The 17254-nt window shown below is 44.8% G+C and overlaps 1 protein-coding gene across 2 annotated transcripts in view; it reads left to right on the top strand.

The window, feature by feature from the left end:
• The first annotated feature begins 901 nt into the window (after window positions 1-901).
• CTTNBP2NL (CTTNBP2 N-terminal like) overlaps window positions 902-17254 on the top strand; it is a 203058-nt gene continuing 186705 nt past the window's right edge. The window contains exon 1 of one of the 2 annotated variants that reach the window (XM_069633322.1): window positions 902-1034. The gene's annotated coding sequence lies outside the window, so the exon portion shown is untranslated. Of the gene's footprint in view, window positions 1035-2241; window positions 2262-17254 lie in introns of those variants that run through there. The other variant, XM_069633323.1, reaches the window with a different exon arrangement.

Here is a 17254-nt window from a genome sequence, read left to right on the forward strand (position 1 = left end):
TCTTCAGTTTTCTATATTCTGCAAACGAACAGTCCACCATGCCATGGTCCTTATTTCCTTCGGTATCAGGTTCCATAGTTTGGCTATCAAACGGCAGAAGGCGGTTGCTCACAATGTCCTTTTCTCATAGTGTTTTGTTTCGATGTGGACTTCGTTGCTCGATCTGAGGTTTATTTCTGGTTGGCAGCTGTTGGTTCAGGCTGGGAGAAACTCGGCTCCTTGTCCATGTAGTGATTTGTGGGTGATGCAGAGGGCTTTAAAATGAATGCCAGGGTTCGGTGAGGGAAGGCGGGGTGGTATCCCTTTAATTAGTGGCAGATGGTAGAAATGCATTTCAATAGAGCAATATGTTGCAAATTCACAAAAATTATGTGTGCCCTTTTTTTTATAATGCGCCGCCTGTAACCCCGCATGTGGCGCAAAAGCCACAGACACTTATGTGGTGCATAAAACGACTACAGTGTGTTTCCTTGGCGCAGTAGAAAAGCATTGCAGCGTAACAGAACATGCAAACAGGTCACTACAGAGCTTTAGAGCTGTCTTTTTTTGTTTTACTAAATATGATTCTACAATTCTGTGTCTGTCTTTTAAATAAAGATCACTGTGGGAAAATATATTCACAATCATAGAAAAAGTAAACAAATATATAACATTTTAAATTATAGAGTGAAAGTCAGAATCTAATATAAACAGAGTTAAAAAAATAAATTTAAACAAAAGGACGAGTAGTGATGTATGAGTTTTTATTTATATAATTGCTAATGAATGTGTCCACTGTACAATCAAACTTAAAGCAGGGCTAGCCCAGTAAGGCACGAGCGTGTGGGGGAGAAGGCGGCCAATCAGAAAGCGCGGCTCAGCCGCCGAGGCCGATCTGCTCAGCGCAGGCCAATCTCCGGCCGCCTTACAGGCCGGCAGCTGCATCGGTGCTGGCGGCTGTGGCAGGCTGGCAGCAGAGCGTGTGCAGTGGTGGCCCAGGGAGGAGACGTTGGTGCTGCCGCCTCTGCCTTCCGTGCACAGAAGCCGCCCTGCCGGTGAGTGATAACCCCTCCGCCCTGACCCCCGATCCTGCAGGCGAGCCCCGCACCCCCCTACAAGCCCTCGCCTGTGGGGCCTCACCCCCCTCCCAACCTCTGCATACCTTGCAGGCTGTGTTATTGTGCCCACACTGCGCTCTGATTGGTGGAAAGCCCTGGGCTATTGTGCCTGCCTGACCAGCAGATCTGAGGTTGATTGCGGGCATTAATTAATTAGAAGGCCTGACTCTTAACTGTGCACATCTCCAGATTTCACCCCCTCGCCCGCCTCGGTTCTGAAAAGTTTGCTCGGATAAATCAGTGCTGTGCTTCACTGGCCTGCAGGACCACGGTGTGTGTGGGTGGGTGGGGGAGGGGGTGAAGGTTGACGGGTTTATTGCCCTTTTAAAACCTCTTAAGTGTAACTTGCCGACCTTTCTCGCCAACTTATCTCAGTGGTTTGGGGGAATGGGAGAGGGGGGGAGGCGCAGAGCTATTGTTTCAGCCGGAGAAGTGTAAGGGGAGGGGGCGGCTGGGAGGTCAGCACGAAGGAGGGCTTGGCAAGTGTGTTCCCTTTAAGAGCTCACATCCTGTCTCTGGGACTTTTGGCATCTGCCCGCCTTATCAGCTCCCCGGTTCCAGGGCGTGCGTGCCATAAATCAGGGCAGCGGAGGCCGGTGCCAAACCCACCCGTTTGCAGCGCGGAAGCGATGGTTTAATTCCTTGTGAAAAGCCACACAGTTCGTTTATTGGCCAGCCCGCCCTATAGTGCCGGTTGCAGCCCAGAAACGGTGCTCTGCTCTGTGGCTACGAAAGGGCACTTCTCTTATAAGGGTAACATGTAACGATTCTGTATTTAGTTGTACACCTGAACAACTTTCGTTTAAGAAATGTTTCATTGGATGTGGGAGTCGAGGCCTTACCAGCGCTTAGTGCCCGCAGAGGTGGCAATACAACGGATGCAGTGCTGGCTGGGCGCGTCTCTCCGCCCACCCTATCGCTTTGAGAATGGTCAAACATTAGATGTTCCCGAATCCAATTTTGAGGTGCGAGTTCGCGATCTCGTCTCCGCGTCACGTGATGTGGAATGCAAAGGCGGGGAGGGGCTGCACTTAACACCTTTTCCAATGGGTCTATAGATAAACCCGGGAGGGAGCGTCTCTAGAATCTGCTCCTTGTGTGTGTAGAAGGGAGGCGGATGGGCAGTTGGTTTGCCTATCGTTGGGTGACTTCGATTTTGCAGACGTAAGTCAACTTTCCCTGTAGAATAAATACATGTTTCTGTATCTTCTCCATCACTTTGATTTCTGCAAATGTAATTCTGCGTTCGCTGATTACTTGCTTGTATACACATAGGGCGGGGGCATTGTCGAAGTGGCTCGTGTAATGAGCAGATCGGCAATGTCCGCGGAGAAGCACTGTGCCATTTAAGAAGCTAATGCATTCTGGGAGTTGTAGTCTTGTTTCAGTTCCTAGAAGAAATTGGACTCAAGCACCGGGTGTCAATGTTTTGGGAAAAGGAAGCGCATTTTGGGATGGAAAGAGGGGGGTGGGTGGGCAACCAGTGACACTCATTCAGTCTTTCATACAGACCCTTGCTTTTTGTCTAAAACATTGCATTCTGGGTCACCTAGTCTTCCTTTCCCACTTGGAGGGTTTAGGACTCCCCCAGCATCCAGGACTTAATTCCTCAGGCCGGGTGAAAATCAGAATGTTTTGGGAGGGTGTGAACCCATTGAAACAAATGTTTAAAATGTGTTTGCTTTATGTAGGTGGGGATTTACACCGTTTTCCGCTGAAACAAATGCTTCTATTTCCAGCTTATCTTATTAGAGCTCCCTCTGTAAAATATCGATCTGCAATTTTACGTTTACGCTTTTAATATTTGGCCGAGCAAGCTACTGGCGGCTAAACCTAATATCTGTCGCTTTTGTCAAAACCCGGCAATGCAAGAAACTCTGAGTGTCCTGGGTTGGGGGCGGGCTTCACAAGACACTGCAAATATTTAGGCAGCCTGGAAATGGATCGATGTTGGTTAGTGATATTGAACAGCTCTTTTCTTCCAATCCAAATAGCAACGATACCTTTTTTTTGGAAAGTCTGCATTTAGGAAACAAGAAACGATGTGTCTGTATTGGATGAGTAATGGTGACTAAATGATAGCATCGTGAACCTTGATATTTCAAGTGCAAGCGATATATTGAGGTTGATGTGTTTTTGTCCTCTTGTGTTCCTATTAAGTTTTTTTATTTTGTGAATAAAGTTATTTTTTAGAACTGTAAACGTTTGAAAGGTTGATTCAATTCAACCAAAACAATACAAATACAAAAGAAAAAAGAAAACGAATGGACGGGTACGAGGCCTGAATGGTCACTGAATGCATTGCAAGTTGGTGACGCCCGCCTGAAGTGTGTGAGTTGAGGGGTATGGTTAAAGAAACCAAGCAGGGAGAGGGGCGGGGCTATGCAATTCAGGCAACATGACAACTGTGCCTAATCTTGGTGATTTTGCAAAAAAGTGTATTATGAAACATGTCTTTTGTGTTCTGTGCAGTATTGTGTGCGCGGCATTGTAGATTGGCGACAGAGCTGTCAAATTTCGCCTAGCTAGTACGTGATAAGGCCAGCCAGTCCTGGTTTGATTTTTGTTTGTTTCTTCGAATTATATATATATATCTACCAGTGTTCAATTTTGGTAAACAAGGAGCAGAATTCTAAGTGGGGCGGGGGGGCAAGCAGGGGTTGAGTGCCCACTGCTGCGATCTGTGTGTGATCTGCAGGTTCGAATCCCGACAAGGCCAGCTCAGGCCTTCATCCTTCCGAGGTCGATAATTAAGTACCCCAGTAATACTAAGGAAAGACTCAGGAAATGTAACGGCTGCAGGGTGCGTCCCCAAAAACTTTAAGCAAAAGCTACAAAACCTAAAGAACCCAACTGGCTTTGTGCTGTCTCTTCTGCACCAAACCATAGGACACTATTCAGTAAACGAACATTGAATGTGCTTCCCTCAACACAAGAAGAAATATAGTTACACAATTATTACATTTTATTCTTAAGCTTTCACAAGACAATAAAATCAGTATATACAAGACATGTAGATATCATCCATAATGCATTCATCATTCAGAAAAGTGCAGTATCATGCAAAAAATGTGCATTTTGCACTAAGACCTGAGGCAGGACTCGTCTGAATCTGGCTGGCTACCTAGAGCCAGTCTGTTGTGCTGCACTAGAAACTCGTTGGACAGCAGTAGGACACCTATACACATGGAGGCTGTTCTAACTTATTAAACACATATAGTTGTTGGTAGATCCTTTACACAGAAGGTCCTAAACCAAATTAACAATTTAATGCAAACAAACTGTTGAATGTTACAGTGTCCTTAAAACCCTATAAGTAAGTGCCAACTTCGGTTGGGATGAATAATGAGTGCAACTCTGTTCTCTATACAGCGCTTGGGCGCAAGCGCTTTGTAAATGACAAATCATTATTATGGAATTCTCTCGCATGGCGTAGGCTCACGTGTGCGGTGGTTCAGAAGGGCAGCGATGTTTGGTTCGTAATAGGTTTGCTCAGATCACGTTGGCCTCATTAGGAGTTTGGCACTAAATCGGAGGTACATCTGATGATTTACCACCAAACCCGTTCATCGGTACCGCCACTTGGTCCTGTGGTGGTAAGGTGGCGTGGTTCCCTATTTTTCTGGAGCCGATAGCCCTGATTGGCTTTTTTTGGCACATAAATTGCAAGCAAATATTCCTCGCGTTACATTAGGTTTTTGTGATCACAATCTGTTGGTACCAATGTGATCATATGTTATACCTGTAACTTTCTGCCAAGATATGCGCCCGGTTGCCTTTGGGCCTGGTCTGCGCTATATAAATAAATAAACAAACAAACATGTACATTCGACCGTTTTTTTTTTTTCTTCTTTGTTTTAAAGCACATTTTAATACACATCTATTAAGAATAAGCCCCATTTCTCCATACTACACTGCATCAAGGTTTGAAATTGCAGTAGTTCCTGCTTTTACCATGCAAGAGTCTGGGAAGTGGAAAACCCAACAGTTGCCAGGGGCTTCCTTTGGCTCCCCAGGCCAACTAGTGCCTTAAACGCATGTATATGCGACTTTAACTTTGCATGTTTGAGAATGTAAATAAGAATTTGGACACATTTGACCCACTAAAGTGTTTATCTAACGGGGCAGTTAGATTTGGGGTGCGCTGGGTACTCACTCCAGGTGCCCCAGCGGGAGCTCCTGCCCATTGGGTGATGCCCGATGGCCAGGCGCTGGTTTTAGCTCCTGCACATCGAATCTTAATTTCGAACCCCACTCCAATAATAATCCTGACCTTCTCTTGCCCCAGGCCATCATTCCACAGGCCTCTAGGTGGTCATCGGAGGAATGTTTCAGATTTGGCAGGCAGCGAGAGAGACTGGGCCCTATCCTGTTGGCCAAATACTAGGGGGCTGATTCATGTAATGTGTGCGCCGAAAAACAGGGATTTGTGCGCCATTTTGCCCGCAAATCCCCATTTGTTAGATGGGGATATGCGGGCAGAATGGCGCCCAAATCCCCGTTTTTCGGCGCACACATTCCATGAATCGGCCACTAAGTGTCTGGGAGGAGAAACTTCTCTGAAACAATTTGCAGAGGTTTCTCCCCCCCCCCCCCAGCCCCCTTCTTGTTAAATAGGTGAGCATCATGGGGTGGAGGCGAGTGTATAAGGACTCCCGTTTCCTGTTTAACTGAATATGTTTCTCTTCTGCACCCCTCCCAGCCCCTCACACACCATTAGCAGCTCCCTGGCACTAGCCAGACCCCCAATCTCTGTAGCAAAATATCCAGCTATGTCTGCATCTGACACACCGAAGGCAATTGGAACATTCACTGCAAATAACAAAAACCTGCTCCTGATGAAGGCTAGGTATAAACAATAGCCAGTGCTGTCGAAACATGTTGGTCTCGAAATAGGGAAATGGTTTTCTGGCAATTGGATGTCAAGAAAAGTAGGAACTTGTTGTTTGGTCTTTCTTTAGCCACTCAAGGGTATTTTTTGGCTCCTATCGATGTGATATGATAGCTTATTTATAAAGCGCTTAATACTCAGAGGTTTCCAAGGCGAGCACGTTGCCCATGAGCTATCCTCCCGAGTCTAGGAGGATTCTGCAACCTGCAGCAGTCCCGGTGTTTTGGGTGCACTACATGATCTCTCAACACTGAGTTTCCTGGCTTGGGCTAATGGGAGTTGCAGGCCAAAACACCTGGAGAGCCAGCGTCTGCAGGCCACTGGTATCGCTCAGGGGCCTGCAGCCTGTGGCTCTCAAGATGTTTTGGAGTACAAATCCCATGAGCCTTGGTCATTGACGAGGGATTTGTATTCTAAAATGTCTAGCAGACCCCTGCCATAGTTCGTATATGCAAAATGAACTTGAAACACGAATGAGCGGCCATGATTATTTTGTCACTGTGCGGGATGTGCAGTTTTTAAAGAAGATTATTTTATTTTTGAAATGGCCCTTTTAATGAATTTGAAATGTTGGTTTGAACAATTATTTAACTTGTTGATAAGCATTTGGGATAGGAACGTTTTGTTTAGAATATATCGGTGCCTCATATGCTGTTATACCAGTATGAACCGAGTTGCATGTCCCGTAGGTTTGCTGCCATCCTTGTTTTTCAAAACTGAAACACGGTGGCATTGCATAACAGTTTGGTCAAGTGGAGTAGCTGGATTAGTGCAGATGTCTCCTGGCCCCACAACTGACAATAGCAAAAAACAGTAGTAATGCTGTTCTAATTTCCTTATTGCCCGCATTAACGCACCGCGGTACTGCAATTTTGGTGGTAAAGTGGGGGATTATCCTCCAGTGAAAAAAGACTCCAAAATGCCTACCACTACTTGTAATCCTGCAGTAAATCCACAGGACCAAGTTGCGGACTTGTAATCCTGCAGTAAATCCACAGGACCAAGTTGCGGACTTGTAATCCTGCAGTAAATCCACAGGATCAAGTGGCGGTAACAGTAAATCTATCTTGGCGGTAATTTGGCAGAAACTCCTAATGAGACCTATGGTGTTTATATAGTACTTGCTGCCACAAGAAGTGAATTAAACATGTGGTAATAATACTCAGTTTATTAACCCCCAGCAGCATTCCAGGGCAGAGTAGGGCGAGATGGGATAGGAGCCATGATCTAAAGTCCCCAAATTTGCACTCGCCACTAACTAACGGCGAGTGATCATTGATTTGTTGTGTGCTTGCAGAGATTTGAGGGGGGTGACTTACTCTCTGGGTTATCAGCTTTTTTTACCCCTGATTTCATATACCACAGAAAGACTCGTTCAGTTAGCTAAACGACTTGGCGATGACCGCGTGCCATCCTTTAAATAGCTCTCCCGCCATCTGGCGTGGAAATTGATTTCATGTAGGGAAACGTCACCATGTAGTCTAGAGAGTTCCTACAGATGGAAAATGAAAGGAGCACCTTTCTCCAATACCAAATTTGGAACTGGCCTTTCGTCCACCGATGTGTAAACACTAGAGGCGGCGCGTGCTGCTTGCACACAGGGTTCTTCTGATAAATTCAATACTGTTAACGAGACGCAGTGTTTACGAAAGGGAAAGGATAAACAGGAAAGCGTATTAATACCTCGGTGTGTTACATGGAACAGTCTGCCGCTGAATTTGAAGAATCTTGGAAACCACCTTGCCTTTAGAAATGCAATGAAAACCCCTCTGTTCTAAACTTCCTGGTTATTGTAAATTAGATCTCTCCCTGCTATAGCGCCAAGATGCCTTTTGGCGAACGTGCGCTTTAAGAGAATACCTAACATAACATGTGGAAACCGTTTCATCTTTGTTCCCCATTCCCGGAAGAATCGTCCAAACCCTTGCGGGGAGCCCTCTTCTTGTTTACTTTATAGATGTATTAATTGGAGTTTTATTTGTTTATTTAATATTGCCTATCGTTTTCACGAAAGAGCTTTTCTGAGGTTACAAAAAACAAAGGGCAAACATAGAAGGTAGTTTTATCTATAAGAAAAAAACGTTACAAGTAGTTTGCAGACTTCAGAGTTTTTAAAAATAAAAATGCAAAAGCGCAAGAGACCACTGTGAAGGGTGGGGGTAATTGACAGACCCGTCCTGTTAGGTGGTGCAGAAAGTGGCTATTTAATGTTGTGGAGTTACGGGTGAAATTGAAAATGTGCCTTCTGAAATTGAAGACCTTTTGCAAAAGGAAACTTGGCAAAAATGAGCAAGAGGAAGAAGTGGGTTTGGTATAGAGGAAGTGCAAAGGAAACGAGACAGCAGAATTCTATAGATAGCAGACAGAACACAGTTTTGGAAAAAATGTCATTGGTTCCCATGTGTTGAGATGAAGACGCGAAACAGAAGTGCGGCCGAAGTAATGGGAGGTAACCTCATACTGCAGAACTGAAAAGCGACTGCGTCAATTAACAGGACAAATGTTAACACATTCAAAGTGAAGGCCTACGAAATTGACATTGGCTACAGAAAAGGGCATAGTGAATTGGTAACCTGGAGCATGAGGACGCAGCGGAGGAACGAGGCTGAGAATCGGAAGAGTAAAAATGTTGTAGGATTGAGGTGGATGTAAGCAAACTGCGGCTCTCCCAATGTGTTGGTGATCACTCCTGTGATGCCTCATCATTGACTAGAGTGCGTACGTCTGATGGGAGCTGTCGTGCAATAACAGAAGTGAAGGTTATCGACGTGAAGGTTTTGAATTTGACATACCATTCGGCATTGCAGACCTTTGTTTTGCAGCCTGCCCATGTCATTATGAAGGGGAAAGACCATCTGCAATTCAGGTTTCATCTGACAAAAAAAACCAATCCTGACGTCCCTATGGTCTTTCCCCTTCTGTAATGGCATTGCAGACGAAAACTGTTGGTTTCAAGGGTTACCCGACAGATACCCGTGGTTATAATTTAATCACACCCTTCCTCCAGCCACTCCACTTTTTTTTTGTTGCAGGGCAACACATCGGCAGAACCCTCCTCCAGCAACGTTGCCTACTCCTGGTTTTAAGGTATATCAAAGTGCTCTGAAACTAGAGTCCCAAGTTGGGCAGTTGGAGACATACATTGGCAGGGATCGTAAGAAAGTGTGGCCTGCAACCTAAATCTGTGGCTCGCGCACATAGAAGTGGTGAGGGACCTGGAAGAGGCTGTATTGGAAGCCCAAGTGCTGTAGTGTATAGGGGAAGGTAAGAGGGCTCAAGAACTGACCCTTGAGGGACACCCAAACAAAGGTCATTGAGGAGATCTAATAATATGAAAAGAGTATTGATCACAGATTTAGAAGAGGAACGGCCAAGAGCAAAAGATGAGATCCAAGGGCAGGAGAGTACAGACTATTCGGCATTGCTTATGGCCAGAGCGAAGAGTTTGATATAAATGACGATAACTTTGCTTAGCATGCAAAAAGTGAAGGGAAGCCTCATTGAGATGTGCAGAGAGGAAGCTGCTTTGGAAGTTCCACATAAATACGTGATCTTTTGCGTTCCAAGTGAAGTGCGACTATTCAGAAGCAAAGGTGGACGGAAGACATTGTTTTCCAGGAATAGGAGCCGTAGATGGGTGCTGGAAAGAAGTTGGAAAGGGCCCTAAGAATCGATAGAAGCTGGCAGAGAGGCAGTGCGGCTAGTTCTGGAATTGATTGATTTGGTGTTGGTTACCGATGAGGGGTGATGGACAAATGCATTAGACGAGTCTGATTGAGGTGCTCAATTTTATCAGCAGAGAGACGATATTACCAGTTCGATGCAGGGTCATGAGCAGAAGGAGCTGGAGAACTAACCGCCTTATTGTGAATGCAATGCAGGTGTGATAAACCTGTGGAAAACATTGACCCACCCCCCCGCCCGAATTTTATCTGCCTCTTGGTAATTCACTTTTGGATTCTTGGCAAAGAGCAGGAAACTCGGTGGGAGTTCTTGACACCTTCAGAAAGCAGGTACAGTTCTATTGTATCTGTGTTAATAGCGCCCCCAATTATTGAACTCCACAGTATGCGCATGGCAGACAGCGAAATGGATTCATTGCATGGTAACCGGTACAGGACCCAATAACCGGCTGCCTGTTCTTGTGCCCGGACAGGGGTGTTTTTTTTTCTTTTCACTGGATCCTCTGTAGATGTCTGCATGAGTCCTTGGTTTAGAAGGGAACATACCCCACCTTGAAGACTGGGACGATTTGCAAACAATGGTGTCCTAGAATTGGGACTCCCCAGCACACCTTTTGTACTGCAAGTACAACCAACGATTAGTTTTTTGTTATAAATACAATGCATGGGGTTCCAGGACAAATTCACACAGTAGACTTGGAGATCTCGTGTAGACTTCTTTTACTTTTTGTTGAACAGAGCTCTATGCGTTTCGCGGCAACAGCTCCTTCTTCGGGAGCAAAATAACAACTGAAAACACACATGAATTCTGTTTCACTATATATGTTCCATAATTCATAGATGCATATTTCCTGCATTGGGGGTACCTACTTATGAGTGGGTAATCTTATCTATTCCAGGAACCTTCTCTACCCCTCATATAGCAATAGGGGCCCCTAAGACTGTGCATATAAAACACCCTATGTGTGTACACCAAGAAGTGACTAGGTATAGGGGAAAAGAGTATCCAGAATAGTCAGCCGGTGAGAGAAAAAATAGAGACCAGGTGTGCAGCCACCAAGGACCCTAAGTAACTAGATAAACATACTGAAGAGAAACTTGGATATTGTGCAAAGGCAAGTCAGCCTAAAGTAACGACCCTGTGGTAAGTAACATGACACCACTGATGATTATTCACAACATTCCATGTTGATAAGTTGTCTGTGGTAACATTAACCTGTGCTTCAAATGTTTCTCTTTCCCATATAATCCAGTGGCACTCATCTAATGTGCAGATCTCAGATATTCAGCCGCTGAGCGCGGGTGGAGCACGCACGCTCCCTCTACAGTGTGGAATAGTACATCCACGTGCAGATTCTAGGTAAAAAACAATGAGCGGTGCATGAGTCGTCCTGCTGCTGTTAAACCGGGTGAGGAAGTCGCTAGGCACCGTTGTACTTTAATAAATAACATGAGTGAGGGATAAACCTCCAATCCTTAACTTTCTCTATGAAGTGAAGGGTCACAATAGTACACCGTGCAAGCCACTGTATAGTTAGATCCGCGTGCAAGCGACCGACTGAAGCTTGGGTGTACATAAACTCTCTGTAGATATCGGGAGTAGAGATCAAAAATGGCCCACGTGTCCTGAAAACTGAGCTGGCCCTGTTCTGACGTCTAGGGTGGCCATATTGGAACAGAGTCAATGTGCGTAGCGACCCACTTGTTCCAATATTGTATTCATACAAAAGACGGTTAAAACAAATCGCCTGTGAATTATTTTGAAGGAATCCACTTGAAAGACGGAACTACTAAATCAGCTGATCTAAATAGTCCTTACAAAAATATAAATTGAGGTGGATCGATTTTAAATGGACCCCCCATTTAAATGCAGAGTATTCACTCTATATGTAAAAGGGGGGAAAAAGACCACGGTACTATGGAAATATGTTTCTTCAGGCCTATGAAATGCCTACTGAAAGCAAGAAAGACAGTCAGTAGAGGAATAGAACAGAACAGAAGTATAAGTGAAGAGTTTCTATTCCAGAGATTGGAGATTGACTGGCAAAGGCCGTTATATAAGATGCCATATGATTAACACACTCGTACTGTAAATTCATAAAGCAAAATTATGTCAATCATATCATTAACGTATTGTCATGGTTCAGACCGAACAGTGATCGTACAAATTGTACCATATACTTATATTGGTTCACACAGTACACTTAATACAATACAGCATAAGAAGAACATTCTTAATTCAGGAATACCGTCTAATCTAAACATACAAATACCTGCATGTAGAAAGAAGTAGAAATGAAAAAAGGTCATCGTAGTACAGAGTAGACCTAATCGTACAATTGAATGTACATAAAAACAAATGCACGTCTCATAAGTGAACATATGTTAAAAAAAAATCCAAGTGCATCTCAGAACGCTGTAGGACAAACTGAGCATAAATATTGTAATATGTATCGTAGGGAGAGAGTGATGTATCCATAAAATATACTGATCCAAATCAAGAATTATCAAGAAGAGGTCATATTGCCCATTTTCCAGATGTAAATGGCAAACTCTAGTTTACAAGAAACATTGTAGGCTAAGTTCTCGTTAAGACCTCTCGGATGTAGTGTGTCCAAACGATGTATCCAATACATCTCCCTTTGTAGCAGACGTGTTGTCTTCTCACCTCCCCATATGCAAGGTCCTCACCACTTCGAGGATCATGGACCTCATCCGCGAGATGTTGTGATGTTTGTGAAAATGTCTTGCCACGGGGGATTTGCTGTTTGTGCGACTGTGTGATTTACATTCTAACCAGCCTTCCTGGGCTGTTCGTGAAGCCTGGCCAATGTAGTGTAAGCTGCATGGGCATTTAATACAATAGACTACCCCTGAGGAGGAGCAGGTTGCGTGATTGAGAGCAGTTTTCTCCCCTGTATGTGGCTGTGGGATTGTACTGCCTTTAATTACATTATTGCAATTACTGCATGCAAGACGGGGAAATGTGCCCTCATGTGCACGGACAGTTCTTTGTGGATCCAATGGTGGTTTCTCTGCCCTAACTAGCGTATCCCATAGGTTTCTCCCTCTCTTGTATGCCGTCATGGGTGGTTTAGGAAATGGTTTCAGTAGTTCGGGGTCTAGATGTAAGCATTTTCAGTGTCACTTGATTATTTGATTATGTGTGACATGTGAGCAGTTTGTCTGGAGAATTTTGATACATATAATAACGGAATGTCATCGCTCCTTTTATTATATTGAAACGCGAGAGATGGAGAAGATCCTGGGATAGATACAATACTCACACTCGTATGTACCACCTTTGTAAAATATCTGCATCTATGAATTATGGAATATATAGTGAAACATTCCTTTGTTTTCAGTTCTTAGTTTGCTCCTAAGAAGGGGTTTTCGCCTCGAAACGCATAGAGCTCTGTTAAAAAAAAATAGTCTGTACAAGATCTTTATGTCTACAGTGTGAATTTCCATTGGAATATCACAAATTGTTTCATTACATAAGACTGATTGACCATTTACAGTACAAAGGCGTGCAGGGGACAGGTGAGTCCTGATTCTAGGATGTAATTGTTTACATATTCGTTACAACCTCGTGTCAAGGTTGTGTTACCTCCCCCGCACCTAAAATCAATTTTTGGGATTGTGTAAGTGTTCATTGATTTAACAGTGTAGGTGTGCAGTAGACATGGGACTGGGACAGTTTGAGCAATTCCATGTGACACTTTGAGAAAGAAACCCTGCTTGTGTTTTATGAGCGTTAATGGGACGATAACGTGAAGCTGTCGGAAGTGGAGGAGTTTGTGATCAACTGAGTAGATGGCGGGAGAGTGGGGAGTTAATTCAAAACGTAACTGCATTCTTAGAAGCAGAGACGGACATCCTTTGTCCTTGCATCTCTTGAACAAAGATAAACTTTGAAAGGTTGCGAGTGTCATACATAAGTGATGATACATATGAGAGAATGTATCGAATACAGAGTAGGACCATGAGTCGAGAATTTGCTGGGTGGAAATAAAGCACATTTCTGGAGTTGATGATTAAAGCAATCCTTTTGGGTGTAGTGAGTTGCTCTTAGAATCATCAACAAACACCCCAGAGGAGAGCTGGAATCCACCCCCCAGAGGAGAGCTGGAATCCCCCCCCCCCCCAGAGGAGAGCTGGAATCCCCCCCCCAGAAGAGAGCTAGAATCCCCCCCCCCCCCAGAGGAGAGCTGGAATCCCCCCCCCCCCCCAGAGGAGAGCTGGAATCCCCCCCCCCCCCAGAGGAGAGCTGGAATCCCCCCCCCCCCAGAGGAGAGCTGGAATCTCCCCCCCCCCCCCCGAGGAGAGCTGGAATCCACCCCCCAGAGGAGAGCTGGAATCCAATAGGAAGTTCAAGTCTGTTCCCAACAGAGAGTACGTTTTTGGGCCTTAGTTCTATAGCTACTGAGGAATGAGTGTGGAAAGATGCCTTGTGCCCAGTCGTATGCGGAAAAGGAACTGGGAGGGCGGTACAATGCGCGCTCATCCACCAAGACTTGACGGAGCAGAGAATTTAAATCCAGGAAAGTAAGAGGGGCCGCTGAGGTAAACTGGGCGAACCTTGTTCCAACCTGGTTTAGAGCCGACAGATCTAAGGGGAATTGGCGATGCCTCGTCAATGCCTAGTGCTAGTTTCATAAGGCAAACAAAATGAACCGACGCTTGCTTTTTGTTTTTTTGTTTCACATTTGTTGGTTTTGTTTTTTTTGTGTGTCCCCCCCTCCCCCCCCACCACCGCTCCCCATAATTGGTGATTCAAATATTGCATGTTCACATTGGCCACCTCATTTTCAAATTTGCAACCCCTGCTCTTTCTGTAAAGGTTAAATGTGTTTATATTGAGAGCAGGAATGTCGGTACAGATCTCTACAGAGTAAATGTGGTGTTTAAAAAAAAAAAAAAAAGTATGTGTATATATATATAATTTTTTTTTTTTTTCTTCTTCTAGAGTGTAGAGAACTTCGATTCTTCCCCTTTGTTTTTCTTGGCCATTTTGTCCCCCCCGCCTCCCTCCGTTTGTGGGTCGGCTGTAACCTACATCCACAGCAAACGAACATACATGTAACCGTATAGGCAATTAATCATGTAATCTATGTACTCAGTCCATGTCATGTATGTAGCTCATCTATTAATGCAAGTTCTGTGGTACGACTATAACCCACGTCCACAGCAAACTAACATGTAACCATATTCTTAAGTTTTAGCGCCTAGATGCCTCGGGGTTTGGTGCTCTCTATAAATGTACAGCAAAAGCAATTGGTATGGAGCATGGTAGATGGCAACTGTTCATACATTTGTATTTTTCTGGCTCTTGGAAATTCAGAAAATTGAACATTCTATTGCACGAGTTGCAATTGCCTGCTTTTGCTGTCATTTGAATGGAAAGGGTCCCAGATGTCTGGGGCTTAACAGAACAGTGCATGCTCAGCTCTTGTTTTATAGTTGGTGTGTGCCTGTTTTTGTGTAATGTAATTTTGTTCATTTTATTCCTGAAATGTATTCATGGCATGTTGCTTATTGGCTCATTTGGTATTGCACTTAACATCTGACAGCTGACTTTGCCAATGCTCGTTCATGTTCTGTTTTGCTTTTTGTTGTTCATTGCGTTTTATTATGTACCATTGCGTTAACACTGCTGCAAAGACAAGTCTCCAGTCGTTCAACTATACAAACGTGTCGCCTAGGACTGCGCGATATATTGAGCTTTGGATATATATCGATATATTTTGAAAATCAATATAGGATGCAATAATATAGTTAACATTGAGAAATATACATATAGGAACATTTTTACTTTTTCATATCTGCACAGCTGCGTGTATTCTCAAACAGGAAGAGGAACCCGGTATTTGCACTTTATTTTGATCAATGTCTTATATGGTGTTTGTGACATCTCACATATAGTTGGCAGCTTACAACTAAGTATTTAACCCACATAAACTCTCTCTCTCTCCTTCTCTCTCCTTCTCTCTCCTTCTCTCTCTTCTCTCTCTTCTCTCTCTTCTCTCTCTTCTCTCTCTTCTCTCTCTTCTCTCTCTTCTCTCTCTTCTCTCTCTTCTCTCTCTTCTCTCTCTTCTCTCTCTTCTCTCTCTTCTCTCTCTCTCCTCTCTCCATATTCAGCCCAAACATATCAAGATATGACTTTTGGTCCCTAGTGTCGTGCCCCCCTAACCCCCTGTAAATTAACCTATTACCTGTGGTTCTCATCCAGTGGTCACTGACTGGATTAAGTGATGTTAGTGACAACTACCAAAGGGTGGATGTACAAAGCCACAGCACAAAGGAGCAACAACAAGTTGTGCAGCTATAGCCAGTGAAGTTGTGAGCATATCAATGGCCCAAAGATACAAATGTTGTGGCGCGCACTATGTACTAACAAAGCCTTTCCTTTTCAAGTTCTGCTTTGGCCTTATGTTATGTTATGTTTGCACTTATATACCATTGGTATGGTCTGAAGGCGCTGGTAGGTTGAACGCCCTTGGGAACCGAAGTTCAGATCAGTAGAGCGAGTAGAGAGTCAAAAGGTGCATGTGAGCACCGGATATGTGTGCAGCTCGTGCAGTATTCATGTAATAGCTGCTTCTTAGCAGTAGGTGTGGTGGTTGGGAGAACAGGAGAATGTGTTAGTTCTGGCAGGATTCCTCCGGAACGGATGTGGCTGCGTTAGGCCTGAGGAGAACGCCTGGCTGGGGTTGTGAAACCAGCAGTGTTTACTTAGAATGATGTGGAGTAAGCGGCGGATGTTGGTATGAGAACAGTTATACCGAATGGTGTCTAGTATCTCTGTGTTCTAGTTGAGTGGTGATGTAAAGGAGAGAGTAAGCGTGGTGATGTGATATGATGGGTTATGTGCTCTGCTATTGTATGTGCTCAGTCTATTCCGTGCGCTCCTATTCACTCCATGCATCCTAGTCTGGTCTATACACTCTGGTCTGCTCCACGCACTCATGCATTCCAGCCCTCCCCGCGCACTCTATTCCGCCCCGCACGTTCCAGTCCGCCCCCCCCTGTTCCCGTCTGCCCCACGCATGCACTCTTGTCTGCCCCACGCATGCACTCTTGTCTGCCCCACGCATGGACTCTTGTCTGCCCCACGCTCTATGCATTCAGCAGCTCTACGTACTCACCCTGTCTACGCACTCATCAGTACTGGATGCAATCTGCGCTCGTTCGTTCTAGGTACTCAGCCGCTCTACACTACACGTCTGTTCACTCTGGGCACTCGTTCGCTCCAGGCACTCGTTTGCTCCAGGTACTCATCTGCTTTATACCCGCACGCGTACTATGCAATTCACCTGTTTTACGCACTCGTCCCCCTCGTGCGTTCACGCAATCAACAGCAATAGCCTGCTCTATATATTCATCTCTACGCTCATCTGTTCTATACTTTCATCTGTTCTGTACATTCATCTTCTCCGTGTACTCTATGCACTCATCCGCTCTATGCACTCATCCGTTCTATACATTCGCCAGGTCTGTACATTCATCTGCTCTGGCGATCTACAAATTCACCGCACTTCCGTATTCATCCGCTAGCCACACTCATGCGTCCTACATACTCA

Source organism: Ambystoma mexicanum, chromosome 13, assembly GCF_040938575.1.
Source record: "Ambystoma mexicanum isolate Mex_15411 chromosome 13, UKY_AmexF1_1, whole genome shotgun sequence".
Classification (NCBI taxonomy): domain Eukaryota; kingdom Metazoa; phylum Chordata; class Amphibia; order Caudata; family Ambystomatidae; genus Ambystoma; species Ambystoma mexicanum.